A 17,954-nucleotide genomic window follows, 5' to 3' on the forward strand; every position below is an offset into this window, starting at 1 on the left:
AGCCAGCTACCCATCCAGCCTCACATCCATTTACCTATTTCTCTGTTTGTAATCCCATACACCCATCTATCTACTCATCCACTAATCCATCCATTGTCCATCTGTCTACCTACCCATCCATCCACTCACTTGTCCATTCAACTGTCTATCCTTTATCATTCATCTATTCCCCCACCCATCCATCTTTCTACTAACCCAACAATCTATAAACTCAACCACTTACCCATTTACACACCCATCCATCCACCAGCCTCCTCATTCATTATGCATCTACCTACCTACTCTTCTATCTATCTATCTATCTATCTATCTATCTATCTATCTATCTATCTATCTACTTATCTATCAACTATCTACTCATCTATCTATCATCTATTTATCTGTCTATAATCTATCAACCTATCTATCTACTTATCTATCTATCATCTATATCTATCATCTACTTATCTATTTTTATCTATCCATCTGTCCTTCATTCATCCATCCACCTACCCACTCACTCATTGAGGGTTATATCTTTGAGGCTGTAGTTCTCCCTTAGTTTTTCCCCAGGGTTCTTCCTGCTGCTCCTAGACTCTGGATGCTGTTCATCTACATCTGTTACTCTACCACCATTTCCTTCAAGTATGCCATAGTCTTCATCTTGATATCACATATTTCTTGGAAGTTCTTAGTTTACACGGGTACTCTTGGTAGTCTATCTTCTCTCCTAAGGTCTGTGTACAATTAGCTTGAACAAGCACTAATTTTGAGATCTAAAAAAGCTGTGTGCTCTAGTTCATTTTTTTTATGAGCTGGGGTTCTGTCCTTGCTCTAATTAGTGTTTATGGAGGTATTCAGTCAATTACTCAGTCAATAAACACTTCAATGTCCCTTTGTGTGTCAGATCCCAGATTAAGGGGGTAGGTGCTCCAATTCAGGAATTCTGGCTCTGGATTCCTGTCTGTGTGTTGTCATGGATATGTGGAATGAAAGCTCATGACTCACTTTGAGAATGTGCTTTTGCTCCCATTGAGATATAGAACACACTCATATTTAAGATAATAATTCATAGAGTAAGTTGTATGTCTGTAATTCTAGCCCTTGGATGGGCTGAGGCAAGAGTATTGTCATGAATTCCAGGCTATCCTGGGCTACCTTATATAGAGACCTTGTCTCAAAACAAAACAATGGAACAGATCAGAATCCATATTAAATGTTAAAATTTCCATCTTTGTTCATGTGTTGTCTTTATTTCTAGATATAGGAATGTTCCATTAGGTTAGTGCTCACCTTGCCTTTGAACACTTTTCTTTCCTTGGATAAGGTGTTTTGGGTTGCTTAGTTCTGTGGATCCTGCTCAGGTCTGTCAGGGTGATCTGCCTGGCTATGGGCATGGAACATGGAACAATGAATGTTAACCAAAATCTACATACAGCTATGTCTGGAGCAGAATAGTGTTAACTGCATCTTCAAAGGAGGAAGGAGGAAGCCACTGTGTGGGGGTATGGTTGTGTCTCACCATTTGTGGCCTACTGGGCACACCTTCAACTCTTAGGGTAAACAGCTTGGATCCTAGACATTTCCTGACTTCATGAAAGCAGATGTCATCCTCTGCCTTCTGTTCTTTAAAGTTCCACAGTGAGTTCAAGGGCAGAGCTAAGGTTTCAACATTGTATCCACAGGTTACCTAAGAAGAGAATGAGCTTCCTTCCCAGGTCTTTTCTTCCCTGGTTTCTTTTCTCCTAGTTATTGTTTTCCTGGATTGTAACAACTCAGACTCCAGGCCTGGTGCTCTCTCTGACTAGACCCCCACGGCTTCAGCTTCGGAAGGGCCTCATCAAATGGTGAACTGAGTTAGTTCTTTTGACAATGGCCTTGCAAGTGGCTGTGGAGGATTTTAGAGTTGACCTGCCCGTTGAACATTTGAACTGTGACTGAGCCCATGACCTTCTACATGCACCACTAAGGTATATATTTATCCCCTAAGTTAAAATTAAGTCATCCCACAAAGTAATGGGTTTCTTCACGGTGCCTTTTATACACATGTGATGTTCTACTTTGTTCTGATTTTCGTAGGAGGTTCCCTCCCCGTCCCCTCTGCTCTTCTCTTGCTGTTCCACCTTCTCTCTGCAAGTCTTTGATGCTTTCATGTGCCATTACTTAAGGTCCTTGAAGATCTTTCTGTCTTAAGATATCTCATGGATCCTTAAGTTCATTTATTTATTTTCATTTTTTATTTTGTCTTTTTATTTATGCATCTGTGGGTATTCTCCCTGCTCCATTTGTATGTGCGTGTGAATGCCCATGTATGTGTGGGTGCCAGAGGAGGCCAGAAGAAGGTTGGGTCTGGATCTGGAGTTACAGGCAGTTGTGAGCTGGCTATTGTGGGTACTGGGAACTAAATTGCATCCCTTTGAAAGAGCAGCAAGCATTCCTAAACACTTACCAATATCTCCAACCTTCTAAATTTATTTGAATTATTACTTTGAGGCAAAGATTTTTTTTTCTTGCTAACTTGTCCATTCTGGCTTTGAACTTTCTCTGTAAACAAGACAGGCATTCAATTTACAACCTTTCTGTCTTGGTCTGTGGAGTAGCCAGGATTTCTGGGCTGTACCACCACATCTAGCCAGAACACATACTTTGGCAGAGATATGAATGGTGGGTTTGAAGGAACAGAATCAGGGTCAGATGTTACTTGGAAAATAAGCCAGGGCAACAGAGAAAGGCACAGGACCCACTGACTCCAGGATGCCAGGGGCAAGATCTTATTAACATGGGCTCTGCTGGATGTACCCTTCTGGATATCATCAGTCATAGTAGAGAGAATGCCACCACAGAGCTCACGCTTCAGGAAATTGTGAACAATAGCTATGAACACTCCTCCCCACGGTCTTAAGCAGTGGTGGAGATAAAGCTTGTCTCCCCAGGGAGCTCTAAACCAAGGACATGTTTTGAAAAAACAACAATATTATTATTACTCCTGAAGTAGTAGTGGTCCCTAACCTACTTCATATTCTTCATATTTCTGCAGCATTGAGACTGTTCTTCACAACAGAACCTTCTAAGTCTGGATCAAAGCATAGTCCATGGCCCTGAGCATTTGGATGTGGGGTGTGTCAGTTAGAACATGGACAGATGCTGGGGGACCCAGCAGGGAGGCTGTGGGTGCGTCACATGTTACGGATGACAAGGACCCCTACAGACCCCAGGAGCCTGCTGGCCATTTTCAGTTTCCCTATGCAGCTGGAAATGTGAGCTGCTGAAGCCCCAGGAGAGATGACTGGGCGGTGAGATACACTTGGCATCTGCTGGTTGCTCCTGCTTCCTGGCCTCTTTTATATACTTTAGTCCTTACCGTTTTCTCTGCTACCCAGAGAAATTGCTCCTTAGCCACAAAGCCAGCGCTAGGTTGCAGTTTACTCCCAAGTGGTTTATGGGACAAAAGGCACATCAGAAGAGGTACTCCTTGAAGGGACACCTGCTAAGGGCCACCCTCTCAGGGCCATCCCTGCCCAGAGGATGCTTGTTGAGAGTTCCCTATCAAAAGACATCAGCTGAGCACACACCCACGGAGGTGACACTTGCTCAGGGTCACTCTTTGAGGAGACGTTGGCTGAGGGACACTTTCCAAGTAAGCATTCATTGAGGGGCCATTTTTCTCATGAGGCTGTCTGAGAAGGCACAAAGGGGCCACTGACAGAGGACTCATCTACTATAAGTGCTTGTTGAGGGTCTTCTGCTGGGGACTCTATTGCTTGTAGACACCTGCCCCTACCTCCAGCCATAGCTAAATCTACCTGGCTTTTCTGCTGCAGAACCTCAGCATTCTTGCTGCAGCTAATAGGCCTGTGTAGGCAGCAGGTGGCAGTAGTTCACCTCTAGGGAGCTGTCCCTCTCACCCCCAGTACCTGCTTTCATTCACCCACACAGCCTGTAGGGGGACCTGGACTCTTGCCTCTTTCTTAGCCAGCTCTACTCAAGGGACTGGCAGTACTGTGTGAGGAATACTGTTTTTAATTTTTATTATTATTATTTTACTTTGAGCTTTGTTTCTGATAAAAAGTTCATGATCTTTGGCAACTGGGGAATAAGTATACAAACCTCTTGGTACCCAATCAGATTTGCAGTGTGCAAAGATCCCAGCCAACTTCTGTGAGAAGTTTTAAGAGCAGGGGAATTACCTGTGACTTTCCCTGGGGCTCCATTAAAAAGAATGTAGGAGGGGCCGTGGGAGGCTGAGCAGCCATGGGGCCACCTTACCTGGCTCTGGGTCCACCAGGAAATGGGTGGTCCAGGCTCATTAGGCAAAAAGAGCCTAGGGTATGATCTTGGATGGTGAAAGCTATCCCAATTAATAATGCTTCAAATTCACCGAGGAATTAATTATTTCAGAGCAGTAAATTAATTTTAAACAAGCAATTATGTATTAGGCAAAAGGCACTCCTGAAGGGAAAAAGGCAGCTTGAGATGAACTCATTTATGTGGAGATTCCTTCTCTCAAAATGCTGCCGAGGGGAGGGGCAGTCGGAAGATGGTGGGCCAGGGCGTCTTGGCTTAGCATCCAAGGTGTGTCCTGCTCCTCATGGGATTTGCCTCTGCCTGTTGCATACCTGCAGTCTCCTGTCTTGTCATTGAATAAACATTCCCTGTGTACCTGGAAGCTGGCCTTTTCTGGACACAGCCAAGCCATGGGAACAACTACTCTTTGGGACTTTGGGTGTTTTCAGCCATCTCTGCATTCTTTCACAGCCTGTATTGTAAAGGAATCATGTGTTTCTCCTAGGTATAGAAACTTTTTATGAAGTGCGCCATATACTCAGAAAACTGCCTGAATTGTAAAGGTAGGATTTGATAACTTTCCATAAACTGAGCATGTGCACAGCACCCCATTGAGAACTGGCGTGCCAAGCTGCCAGCTCCAGTCTCCTTGCCTTCCTCTGCATGATCTATAGGTTCTCTCCATGGTGTCCTGAGGGATGGCTCACAACCTCTCATTGCTGAGTGTATCTGTTGCATAGGCAGCCCACACTAGTCCACTGGACTAGAAGTGGTTGCATTGATTCCATTATTTGCCTAATATTAATAATACATTGATCATTATTATTATATGATGTACATGTTAGCTGTGTCTGAGAGCCATTGGGTTGTGTGCATTCAGCTGCAGCTGATAATATAGTTATTCAGAGTGCTACTATTCTGTGCGTGCTTGCTGTGGGGATACTGTGCACCTGATTTATTGCTGGGCTACTCCATACACAATCTTTTCTATAAAAAGATTCTGGCACAAACTCCCTTTAATCTGTGCTCACTCATCAGCTGTTATGATCCCCGTTGCTATGATTCACACCTGCCTTAGATTTTTTTTTTTAATGTTGCTGTATATGTGAGCCTTTGTGGGGAGCAGGCTGATGAGTTCAGCTCTGGGCTGAGGCTTTTGTTATGAAGGGGTCCTGAGTCATACGTGCCAGAGTACTGGGTCAGACAAGTACCATAGCCCCTCATAGGCAACGAGAGAAGTCCATACTTACCCATGTTGTGCAGATATCAGCTTATACACTCTTCTTAGTGATGGATAGATAAGTCTTCTAGTCCTTAAGCGAGCTGGGTGTAAACTATCTCTACCCTAGTGGTTGACTTTGGAAATACAGCATAGAAACGTCTCACATACAAATTTAAACACAAACTTAATGTGACCCAGCAACTCCACGGCCAAGTATTTACTCAGGAAAAATGAAGCTCTTTTATCCTTCTGTTGAGCTTGTTTTAAGGCTGTATTTTAGATTTATTTACTTTATGTATATGCATACACTGTAGCTGTCTTCAGGCACACCGAAGAGGTCACTGGATCCCATTACAGGTGCTTGTGAGCCGTAGTGGGGTCGCTGGGAACTGAACTCAGGACTTTTGGAAGAGCTGTCAGTGCTCTTAACCACTGAGCCATCTCTCCAGCCCTAAGATTGAATTTTAACTAACAACAATATGTATGTGTGTTTATGGAGTGCAAATGTGTATATCATAGAGCGACAGACCGGGTTGAGTAACGCATTAGTCATCACAGCTGCAAACCAAATTTAGTCTACAGTTCTCAGCCTGTAAGTGTGTCGCTCACTATACAGGTGAGATGCGAACAGCCTGTTAAAATGAAACATGAAGGGTGTTGTGTCAGTCTCTTTGTATGTGAAGAGGAAGATGGCAGTGTGTGTGTGTGTGTGTGTGTGTGTGTGTGTGTGTGTGTGTGTGTGTAAGCAGGACAGAGCTTGTGGGTAGAGCTTGTGCCCAGCTAGAGGAAGCTGTAGGATCAAGGGCAATCCTTGTCTGACTACAGTGCTGACACTATTTTACACAGGGGTCAGAGTTCACCACACCATACACCCCACATAGTGAATCTTATCACATGCCAATAATACATTAATAAGAACTGGGATTGTGTAAAGACACCATTGCAATCACATACGATGGAATCCTCCTGTTTCCCTCACAGGCCATATGCTACCACAGGGCCACTTGACCGCATCCTGGTAGCTCTGGTCTCACTGGGCACCTACAGGGCAGGGTTGGCAGCTATCCATTGTAGTCTTTCTCCTTCCTGTTTTTCAGGTTATTTGGGTCCCTGGATCTAGCCAGCCTGCCTGTCTCTTCTCATGGTGAGGTTGGAGTCTACGCAAATGGCAAGAGAACAACTTTGCAAGTGGCAAATGGAAACATTCGCAGCTCTGAGCCTCTCCTTGAGGCACATCTGTGGACTTCTGTTGGTCAGGAACATGCTGTAGGGGCAGAATCTGGTGGGAGACTTCTCAAAGTTTAGAGACCTAAGAAAGCAGGTCTTGGGTCGCGTGATGGATCATAGCTGGAGGTTGACGAGAACACTTGGAAGAGGAGGCCGAACTGTGACACCTCCAGTGCCACTTCAAGGACTGAAGAGCTGGAACCAATTGTCCATAACTGCTGTGGCCTCTCAGAATGCCCAGTCTTCAGCTATGCATTTTGACTTGTGCCAGCCTCATGGCTAAAAGGCCCCTTAGGTGACAGGATATGAGCCCCATTGTAGACCTGCAGATCCAAATACCCTGTGTTGGCCACACCTCTCCTAGATCACCCATTTTCTTGTAAGAAATACATGTTCTCTCAAAACCTAGCATGCTTTCAAATGACAGAAAAAGGCAAGTTGAATGTCAAGCATCTCCACCCTTCTGCGGACTGATTTCCCACAGAACATACTTGGTGGCTTGATCTGTGGCATTTGCCTATTATATCCCCGTGACTCCTCTGATTTGATGCTAGTATTATCCTTGCTTTACAAGTGGAAAGTAGAAGCCAGTCATAGTAAGTGCTGTCTGAGCAATGTGCAACCAAGATTAAGTTGTCAGAGCTGAATGACAATAGCCCAGGCAGGCTGTTGTCATGGCCCTTACCTGATGTTGGGAACACCATGGCTGCTCGGCATTCCATAGTAACTATCATGTCCATGACATTCACCTTAAGGTCACAGGGGACACTGTTATTCTGTAGATCAGGAAGAAGAGGCTCCATGCAGCTATGGAGGGAATGGTTGTATAGCAGCAACATGAAGTGCGCTTTTTCCAAGTGTCTCTCGCACATCATTTATCTCAATTCATAGTATTTAATCCTCAGAGGGCCCACACCTGACCTCAGCACTGCCGTCAACACAGTGGGCCGGAGTTCCTGCTGTTGCTGGTGCCAAGACAGCAGAGGCTTCACCCATGTGAGGCCCAGAATGGATAGTCAGTTATTGCTGTTCCCAGGGCAGGGACAGTTTTGTGCTAATACTATCTCTGTGCTGTCTCTGTACAAGTGAGCATGGTGCTGTACCTCAGGGTGTCTCCTCAGTGGTTGAAACTGGATTTACAGTCAAAGCATTTAGAGTTTATCAGTAGGTATACTCGGGTCCTTCTTTTATAGTCACAATTGATTCTTCCATATGGAGAAATCGAAAAGATCTGATAGCAGCCACAAAAGCCCATCTCCTTGAAAGCCTGGTGTTAGTGCATTCTACGGAGCAAGAGTATAAGAGAGAGAAGCCCTAACAGGGAAGCCTAAAACCTGGGGCCACTTTTCCCCTGCAGGTGACTGCTGATTGCCAGAGACAAGTGAGAAGGGTGGAAATTTGGCTCTAGAGTCTGGGATTACCCAGGAGTTGGTCTTGACAATGAGGGATATGCATTTAGAGAGAGAGAGAGAGAGAGTAAACTGGAATTAGATCAGCCTTTCCAGAGAGCCAGCACTGGGTCACCTCAGCTGCTGAAGGTCCTTGGGGATTTGGGCTGGTCAGTGATCCATCATAGTCATTGTCCAGGAACCAGGGGGAGCCTTCTCTAGAGAATGATAATCTGTTCAAAGCCTCAAATAATCTCTATAATCAAAACTCATATTGTCTGTGATATTAGTGGGACCACGCCAACTGAAAGAGTAAACTGTGGGACTCCCTCAGTATTAAATTATATGCCTACCTTTAGGCAAGCCAGCCATTGAGTTATTGCTCACAAAGGATTTGTTGGAGACCAAGAAACATTTTCTGATTTTTGTTAAGATTCGCAAGCTTTTATGGAAGCATTGCTAGCTAAATCCATGATGTGTCCATTTAATCAAGAATATTCTGAAACAAATGCATCACACAATTGAAATGTGATCCCTTGTATTTGGAAATCTTCTGCCTCCTTAAATAAGTATGCTATAAGATGAGCAGTATCATGATTTAAAAATTGTATATAATTTTCTGTATGCCCTTTTCAGAAATTAAGCATTTTGATTATGATTGATTTTTAGAAGATTTTGAAGTTGGGGTTTGTCTATGTTATTAAGAACAAAGCATATATATATATATATATTTCTATGTGAATGTATTTGTATATCTATCTGTATGTGCATGTATATGTGCATGTACACTGTATTTTCAATTTTCAAATGGAAATTTCCTATACATTTGTGAAAATATATTTGTTTTTCTATGTGGTCTATTAAATGTACATAAGTCATGCCCAGCACCATCAAAATATCCAAAGTGATGAACAAAAAAGATACAGCTAAAACTAAGCAAACGGGCAGGACCAGGTTCCCACCATAGGCTAATCAGAGGGAATTTGCTACATGTGTGTGGAACACATGTGGCGGGATTGAACGGGGAATTGAAAAACTTGGCAGAGCATTGGAAACAAACACAAAAATTTAAAAAACAAAAGACTTCACACTTTTGAAATCCATAGAACTGAAAACCACAGAAGTTGAAATAAAGAACAAAATGGATAGGTTTGATAGAGAACATAACTGGGCATTGATTGGGGAAGAGGACAATGGACGAAAGGAAGCCTCCTGGTGGGAGAGAATGCAGTTTTCCCCCAAGATCTTGTTATATCTTGTTTATGAGACAAGAGTCACTGTACCCATGGTGCAGCTAATGCACGATGGGACTAAGCTCTGGTGTTGGGAAAAGCTGAAATTTTCCCTCTGCTCTCAAATGCAATCTCCTCTAAACACGAGGTTTCCAACATCAGGTTTCTGTACCCTGGCAGCAATGCATTCCAAATGAGATTCTGTTCTTTCTGCTGAGGACCAAATGCCTCTAAGAGTCTATGAACTTGTCTTGTGTCCGCTTTGGAGTCTTTTCATTCACTGTGAAACATTTTTACATTTCAGGACAAAATGTTTCCTGGAGAAGGTCTGTCAGATAGTATCTGTTTTCAACTTTGGGCATCTCTTGAAGACATTCATCTGGCTGCTTCTCTGTGGTGATTTGAACTTTTAAACAAAATATAGAATTGTAAATGACAGTGAAAACTGCATGTAATGTAAGTCCCACCAGTGACAAAATCATTAAAATTAAAATGATAAGTGTGTGCCCTGGCTGGAAAGATGGGTCCTCAGCCTTCTTGTCACCTTCCTCAAATCACCACAGGCAGCTACCGATCTGTCTCCGTCTCTGCTGACCGGCATGTACCTCCTAAGTTTCATACCGATGGTATCACACATTATGTGTTCTTCTATTCAACCACTTCTTCCTTCAGCTCAGTTATCCTGATTTTGTCTCTATTGTGTGAACTGATGGTCCGTTCTTTTATGGCTCGGTGCTCCACCCATTGGCCGAGTGCCCTACTCATTCTTTCAAGGCCCCCCAAGTGGCCCAGGATGCAGACACATTATACTTTACTTATTCAGCCCCCTTATGGTGGACATCTGAGTTTTCTCCACTCTTTGGTTACTCTATATGAAGTTGCTATGGAAAGACACACATCTTTATAAGGCTATATGCTTTCACGTTTCTGATGAGAAAAATGGCTGTACATTATTATAGGTGTGTGTTTAAAGATTTAAAAACTCCCACTCGTTTTCCAAGGTGGTTGTTCTGTTTGTGTTCTTACAGACATCTTGTGAAACCCCAGGTCTTCCAGATCCTCACTCATACTTGAGTAGCCAGGCTGTAATCTAAGCCACTATACCAGGTGTGTAGTGGTTTCTCATTGTGGTTTTAACTTATGATGCCTTAACAACTAGAGATGTTCATCATATTATCATGTGTGCATATCTCTATGTTCTTTGTAAAATGCTCATTCCAATTGTACATTTTAAAATGCTTGGATTATTTTGTTATTATTGGGCTTTGCTTAACTGGAGGTAGAATCTTTGTACATATTTTTTGTTGGAGGTTTAGACTTTATGTTTATGTCTATGATTATATATTTTTTAATTTAAAAAGATTTACAGAATATGTATGCATATGTGTCCACAGGGGTTAGAAGGTAGAGTTACAGGTGATTATGAGTCACCTGACATGGGTGCTGGGAACTGAACTTGGGTCCTTCTGAACCATTTCTTCAATTTCCTTCTCCTACCTCCCCACCTCCTGTTTTTGGAGACAAGGTCTTATGATGTAATTCAGACGGGCCTGGGACTCACTATATAGCTCAAGCTGGCCTTAAACTAACAGTATTCCTCCTGTCTCAGTCTCCCAAAGTGCTGGGGTTAAAGGCATGAGCTATCATGACTTTAATATCTGCTGACTTTTTGGGGGTGCTTTACAACAAAACTGTGGTCCCAGTCCTGTGACCCATTTTGAATTTACTTCTGTAGATGGTGTGAGATGTCAAAGCCCATTAAAAAAAACAGGTTTATTTATTTTATATGTCTGAGTATGCTGTCACAGTCAGATCCCATTACAGATGGTTGTGAGCCACCATGTGGTTCCTGAGAATTGAACTTAGGGCTCTGGAAGAGCAGTCAGCACTCTTAACTATTGAGCCATCTCTCCAGCCCAAATATACTTATTTTATTGTCTGAATATTTTACCCGAATGTATGCCACACACTTGTCACCTATATGTCCAAGGGACATGAAGTTATAGGTGGCTATGAGCTGCCATGTGGGTGATGAGAATTGAACTCAGGACCTCTGGAAGAGCAGTCAGTGCTCTTAACCACCAAGCCACCTTTCCAGCCTCTCAAAGCCCATTTTTTTGAAATCTGGGTATTCGTGGATTTTTTCCCACCATAACTTGTTGGAGAAAGAAGCTCCTTTGTTCACTGAATGCCTGCAGGCCTCTGTCCAAGCTATTGGCTTTGTTGGTGGGGTCTGCACGCTGTCTTCATTTCTCTTCCTTCAGCTGGCCTCACTACCTTGCTTAGCAGCTTCCTAATAAGTCTTAGAATGCTCATGAAGGTCGTTGGACTTTGATGCTGGTTTTTTAGGTGATTTCAACAGCACATGTTCTCTGCTTTCCATGAGAACCTTAGGGGTTTTCTGAGAGAAGTTCGATAAGATTTTGATTGATATTGTAGTTATGCCAGAAACTAATGTGGCATCGTGATAATATGAGACTTTTGATCATGAACATGGCTCATTCTCCATTCCTGCAGCTCTTCTCTGCCTTTCTCAGCAAATTAAAGAATCATGTGAAATTAAACTTAATAAAGCAATTAAAAATTATAAACAAATTTCTTTATGAAATTGGTTTCATTATAATTTTTGAATGTCTTTTGTAAGATTTATACTTAGCTACTTTATGATTTTGGTTCTACCCCCAATAATTAAAAATTTCCTATTGCTTGTTGGTAGCATGTGGACATATTTGAATTTTGAGCATCTGCCTTGTATTCTGCAAACTTGCTGAACAGCCTGTTACCTCTTCTAGCTTATTTTAGATTCTGTTAGAGTTTCTGCATGGCCCATCACATCAGCCGTGAGACACCCTTTTCTTGCCTTCCTGGGCTGTCAGGAGCTGTCAGTGCAGTGCTGAGATGGTAGGCCACACAGCATGGCACTGCTCTTGACTTTGGTGAAAGTGTTCCAACTCTCCTCTCAAGTGTGGAGTCAGCCAGGCTTCCTGTAGGAAGAGCACCTTGTGTGATCTTACTTTGCATAGAGCTATTTCTTTTCAGGCATGGATGATACATTTTCTCTGTTTTTATGCACCTAATGAGACAATCAAAGCATTTATCTTTTAAAATGTATTACACTGGTGAACTGTACTGATTAGTTCTGAGATTTAAACAATTTTAAACTGTGTCTCTGTGTGGGCATGTGTGAGTACAGATACCGGTGGAAGCTGAGCAAGGATGCTCACTCTGGAGTCCCTGAAGCTGGAGCTATGATTGTGAACCACCCACTGTGGGTGATGGGAGTTGAACTGTGGTCCTTCGCAAGAACAGTGTAAGTGCTCTTAACCAATGGGTCTTCTCTCTAGCACTCAAGCCCTGACTGTGGGGTTTGTTTGTTTGTTTTGACACAGGAAGCCAGTCCTGGATGGCCTGGAGCTCACTATGTAGAACTTGAACTCATAGAAATCTGCCTGCCTCTTCCTCCCAAATGCTTACTGATTTTTTAAAAGATTTATTTATTATTATAATTAAGTACACTGTAGCTGTCTTCAGACACACCAGAAGAAGGTGTCAGATATCATTACAGATGGTTGTGAGCCACTATATGGTTGCTGGGATTTGAACTCAGGACCTTCGCAAGGGCAGTCAGTGCTCTTACCCACTGAGCCATCTCGCCAGCCCCGCTTATTGATTTTTAAATGTTAACCCAGTCTTGCATGCCTAGTACACATTTTACTTGGTCAGAATGTATTATGCTTTGTTTCTACCGATGGGTTTTACAGACTAAAAATTATCTAGAAATCTTGCATCTGTAGCCACAAGAAATATGGCTTATGGGCTATTTTGCAAAAGCTTTGGAATGAAAGTAATACTTCCTCAGAACAACTAGAAAAGCATCTCTTTCAAGTCTCTCAAAGTGGGTGGGTGCTTCTGCTTGCACGAATGTGAGCACCACATACCTGTATTACCCATGGAAGCCAGAAGAGGGTGCCAGATCCCCTGGACTTGGAGTTCGTGAGCTGCTGTGGCTGTGCAGGGTTCTCTGCAAGAGCGACCAGCTTGTGTGTTTATTTTTTTTTTCCCCTTGGGTGCTTTGTAGGATAAACCAGCAAAGCTATCTCTCCTGAAGTATTTTATTGAGGGGGAAGTTTATTTGCTTACAAATTTAAGAGATTTAGTTTTCATGTTTGTGTCTTCAAGCAGCTTGCCTACTTAATCCAAGTTGTTAGTTTATTGGCATAAAACCACTTGTAATATTTCCTTAGTGTCCCTCTAACGTCCACGGTATCTCTCATGACATCACTATCCCATCACTATCCCAGCCTCATCCCCAGTCATTCATGTGACCTTGTGCTTGCCTCAATCAGCCTGGCTGATTCATCACTGTCACTGATTTTATCAATGACCATGTTGTTCGTCTTCACTGACTTGATATACTGTCGTTTCTGTTTTACATTTAGCTGGCTTCTACTTCAGCTGTTAGTATTTTAGTTTTCTCATTGTTTGCTTGTGATATTCTGTGGCCGAGGACCCCGATTTAAGGTGTCTTTGCTTTCCTAACATAGGTGTATGGCATCAGAAATCTTCTTTTAGATACTGTTTCGTAGCATCTTATTAATTAAAAATGTTTAAAGATTTACTAATTTTTACTTTATGTATATGGCCTGCTTGCACATCTGCACCACCTGCATGTATTACTGGTGGAGGCCAGAAGAGGGCATCACATCCCTTGGAATTGGAGTTATAGATGGTCGTGAGCTGCCATGAGTACCAGAATTGAACCAGAGTCCTCTGGTCTGTTGAGCTTTCTTGTCAGCCTCACGTCTCATAATTTTTATGTTTCTTAAATTATAATCCCAAACCATGTTCTAATTTCTCATTTTATTTCTTCTTTGCTTAAAAGTGTATTGTTTCTGAATATTTGGAAAATTTCTAGACAGATTTCTGTTTCATTGATTTTTTTTTTATTTCAATGTTGTGGCGGTCAGAAAACACACCATGGGCTACTTCTAGTTATTCTAGGCTTGATATTTATTTCCCAGCCTAGAATATGGTTTTATTTTGGTAAATACCCCATGTCCACCACAAAAGAATATGTAATGGCCACCATTAGAATGGAAGATGAATGACACAGAACCTTGTGGATCTAGGACAATTGAGGATCACTAGTCGGAACATCAAGGCACACAATTAGAACATGTAGTCACTTGACTAGACCCTTAGTGTTCTGACTGTGGGATGACAGATTCCTCAGAGAAGCATATTCGAGGCTTCTTCTGGAAGTGCTGCCACCCATTTCTAGGGATCCGATAAAGGATGTGATCTTGTAGTAGAAACCACTTGAGGTTTGTCTCTCTGCTCTCAGAACGTTGGGCCAGCCAATTCAGGATCCTGGCTCCTGGTCCACTGCATTTGGGGCTTACTTGGGTCAGGGTTGGGCTTTGCTGGGTTCTGGCATGCAGACAGAACTGAACGGGTGCTTCCGGAGAATCTCATGGTCTCTGACAGTTTGGGAGACCTGATACTCACTGGAAGCCAGGCTGACTAATGGGATGCATCTTGTCATGCTGTTTGGAAGCAAGCTGGTGGGAGGGGATCCAGGTGATGGATTTTCAGGTGATGATGTGTAGCTGGGGATAACAGAAGCAGATGGTCCAGACTGATATCCAGTGAGTGGTGTATGCCATGTAGGGAACCCAAAGGAAGAGCTGGGATAGATTAGTCTTCATAGGAATTGTGGGACTCATCCTATGCACAGCTTGAAGCCTAATGGTACATGGTGGGTCAGGTTGTGGGGATGCATAAGCTGGTGAGGAGCAGGACTTTCAACCCAGAGGAGGTTTGGGCAGAAGAGGATGGGGAAGTGGGCAGTAGGAGCCCATGATGTTGCTCAGAAGGGCCCAGGCTATGGACTGTCACTAACTGAGGAAGAGCAGAAGTTGTGAGTACCAGGGAAGGTTTGAGAGTGTGTGAGATCAGCAGAGGTTGGTGATCTTGAACTGAGGTTCTGTAGCTGATGAATTGTAGGATGATACGAGGTAGAGAAGCCCCAGGGTCTGGCTCCAGGGTGGATCTGAGTTAGGAATGATGTGTTGTTCCCAGGAGTCCCTGGCTTCACAGGGCCTACCCTGTCCCTGTGTTACATCTTCAGATTTTCTGAATCACCAGGGAATGAGTGAACACCACCATCTCCCCACCAGAGCTCCCCACCACCATCTCCCCAACCAGGGCTCCCCACCACCATCTCCTCACCAGGGCTCCCCACCAGGGCTCCCCACCACCATCTCCTTACCAGGGCTCTCCACCACCATCTCCTCACCAGGGCTCCCTACCACCATCTCCTTACCAGGGCTCCCCACCACTATCTCCTCACCAGGGCTCCCCACCAGGACTCCCTATCACTGACCAGGGCTCCCCACCACCATCTCCTCACCAGGACTCCCCATCACTGACCAGGGCTCCCCACCACCATCTCCTCACCGGGGCTCCCAACTGCTGACCAGGGCTCCCCACCACCATCTCCCCACCAGGGCTCCCCACCACCATCTCCTCACCAGGGCTCTCCACCACTGACCAGGACTCCACCCCACCACCTCCCAAACCAGGGCTCCCCATTGCTGACCAGGGCTCCCTACCACCATCTCCCCACCAGGGCTCCCACATCCCTTACTGAGTCACTTCCCTCATCCTTGGTGTGCATTCATAGAACTTAATTCTTTGTTGTTGTTGAGACAGGGTCTCATTGTGTAGCCCTAGCTGGTCTGTAGATCTGCCTGGCCTCAAACATCTAGAGATCCATCTGCCTCTGCCTCATGGGTGCTGGGATTAAAGTGTGCACTATCATGTCTGGTTCATAGATTTTAGTTTTTACTCCCTCTCAATAGTTAACCAGTGCTGAATGGTGCTGGTTTTGTATCTTCTCTCTGACTGTCTCCAGGTTTATCTTCCTTTTATGCTCTCCTCCTCTCTTATCTTTTGCCTTCTCTTCCCTCTCCTCCCCTCCCTTCCCCTTTCCTCCCCTTTTCTACTCTCCTGTTCCCTTCCCTCCTCTCTCTTCATCTCCTATCCTTTTCTCACAGATTTTTTTGTAGAATAAAAACTGGACCACACTTCTGCTCTGCTTAGAGTGATTTGGTGGCTGTATCCAGTGAGAGGTTAGATCCGCCCAGGGAACCCAAAGACTTTGGTCAGCCTGTGCTCTAGGTCTTTTGGCTCTGTGATTGGCCTTGTCCCCTCCATGGCCTCTATACTCAGTTGTACTGCTGCACAAACACCTGTCCATCCCTGATAGCACATGTTCCAACCAGGGTCCTGGCACCTTGGCTAATCCTGCTGAAAGCAGACACCAGAACCTGGCTTCCAGTGTTGGAGCCAAGCTCTGGGTTGCCTGATTCTCTGCTCTCTATGGGGTTGGGCAGCACACAGACAGGGCTGATATTTCATATACTTTACTAATGGATGAGTCAGCAAGCTGGTTTCCATTCTGCATGTGTAGAGCACTAGGTTACAGGTGTTTGGAGAGGCACGCTTGTGAATTTTGCTCTAGAGGCACCTATCCTCCTTGCATGCCTGATCTTTCATCAGTTGGTAGTGCAAGCTGCCTGTGCCTGGATATGTAGGGACAGGGCTCTGGTCTCTCTATTGCAAATACAGAGATGGGTCTTTCAGCAGCCACTTTGTGAGCAGCAGATCATGTTTGCTTAGAGCTCTTAATTTGCCTGGCTTTGCTCCTCTCTCCTCTTGTTCCAATCTCCTTTGCAGACAAACAGGACCCAGAACCTCAGGCCAAGTACAACCTCCAGGGTAATTGAGACCACCTCTCTAGGTGGTCTAGGAAGATTAAAGTGTGCACTATCATGTCTGGTTCATAGATTTTAGTTTTTACTCCCTCTCAATAGTTAACCAGTGCTGAATGGTGCTGGTTTCTTGTATGCTCACACCCGTACTCCAGGACAAGAGCCACACGCGCAAGCTTTGAGTTGGTTGCTGTTCAGCCTATTCTATAGAGTAAAGCACAGTACCTACATGTCAGCTGAGGCTTTGATATGTCTAGTGTGCTTTATGATAGTCTTGAGAGTGACCCAGAGGGCCTCTAAGTGTCTATAGTTCAGGCAGACTCCCTTCCTGTCCTGGCCTCATTTTTACTCCACAGGCTCCTGGCAGAGCTGGAGGCTGGCTTGTGCCTATCAAGGGGCTGAGAGGCTGCCTCTGTTTAGCAGCATTTGAAGTCTCTTCAGCTCTACCTACCTCATCTTCGTTTCCCAAACCGTTTGTCTCACTTCTCTTACTAACCTCTGCAACTTCAAGGCCTCTTCTGCTGGAAGACAAACCTCCTAGAAGAAGTCACTGGAATTGGGTTGGGAGGGATGACAAGGTTGTTGCTGGTCCTTGCAGCCCCTGCATAGCACACAGAGCTAGAAGATCTGTGTGTGCAGACATCTTGGTGTGCTATGGTCTTCTCGGCTCCCCTCAGGTGAGAAGAGCTGCAGCTATGGTTGGTTGGAAGGTACTCTCCCATGAGCCCAGCTTTTGCACGGGTCCAGGAAAGGGCTCCTGAGAGGGTCCTGGCCTAGGACCTGGGAGCCATGGTGTAGTAGATGGCTGTGTAGCCATAAGCAGAATTCAGGGGCTGGTGGGAGGGCA

This window comes from Mastomys coucha, unplaced genomic scaffold, assembly GCF_008632895.1.
Source record: "Mastomys coucha isolate ucsf_1 unplaced genomic scaffold, UCSF_Mcou_1 pScaffold21, whole genome shotgun sequence".
In the NCBI taxonomy this organism is placed as follows: domain Eukaryota; kingdom Metazoa; phylum Chordata; class Mammalia; order Rodentia; family Muridae; genus Mastomys; species Mastomys coucha.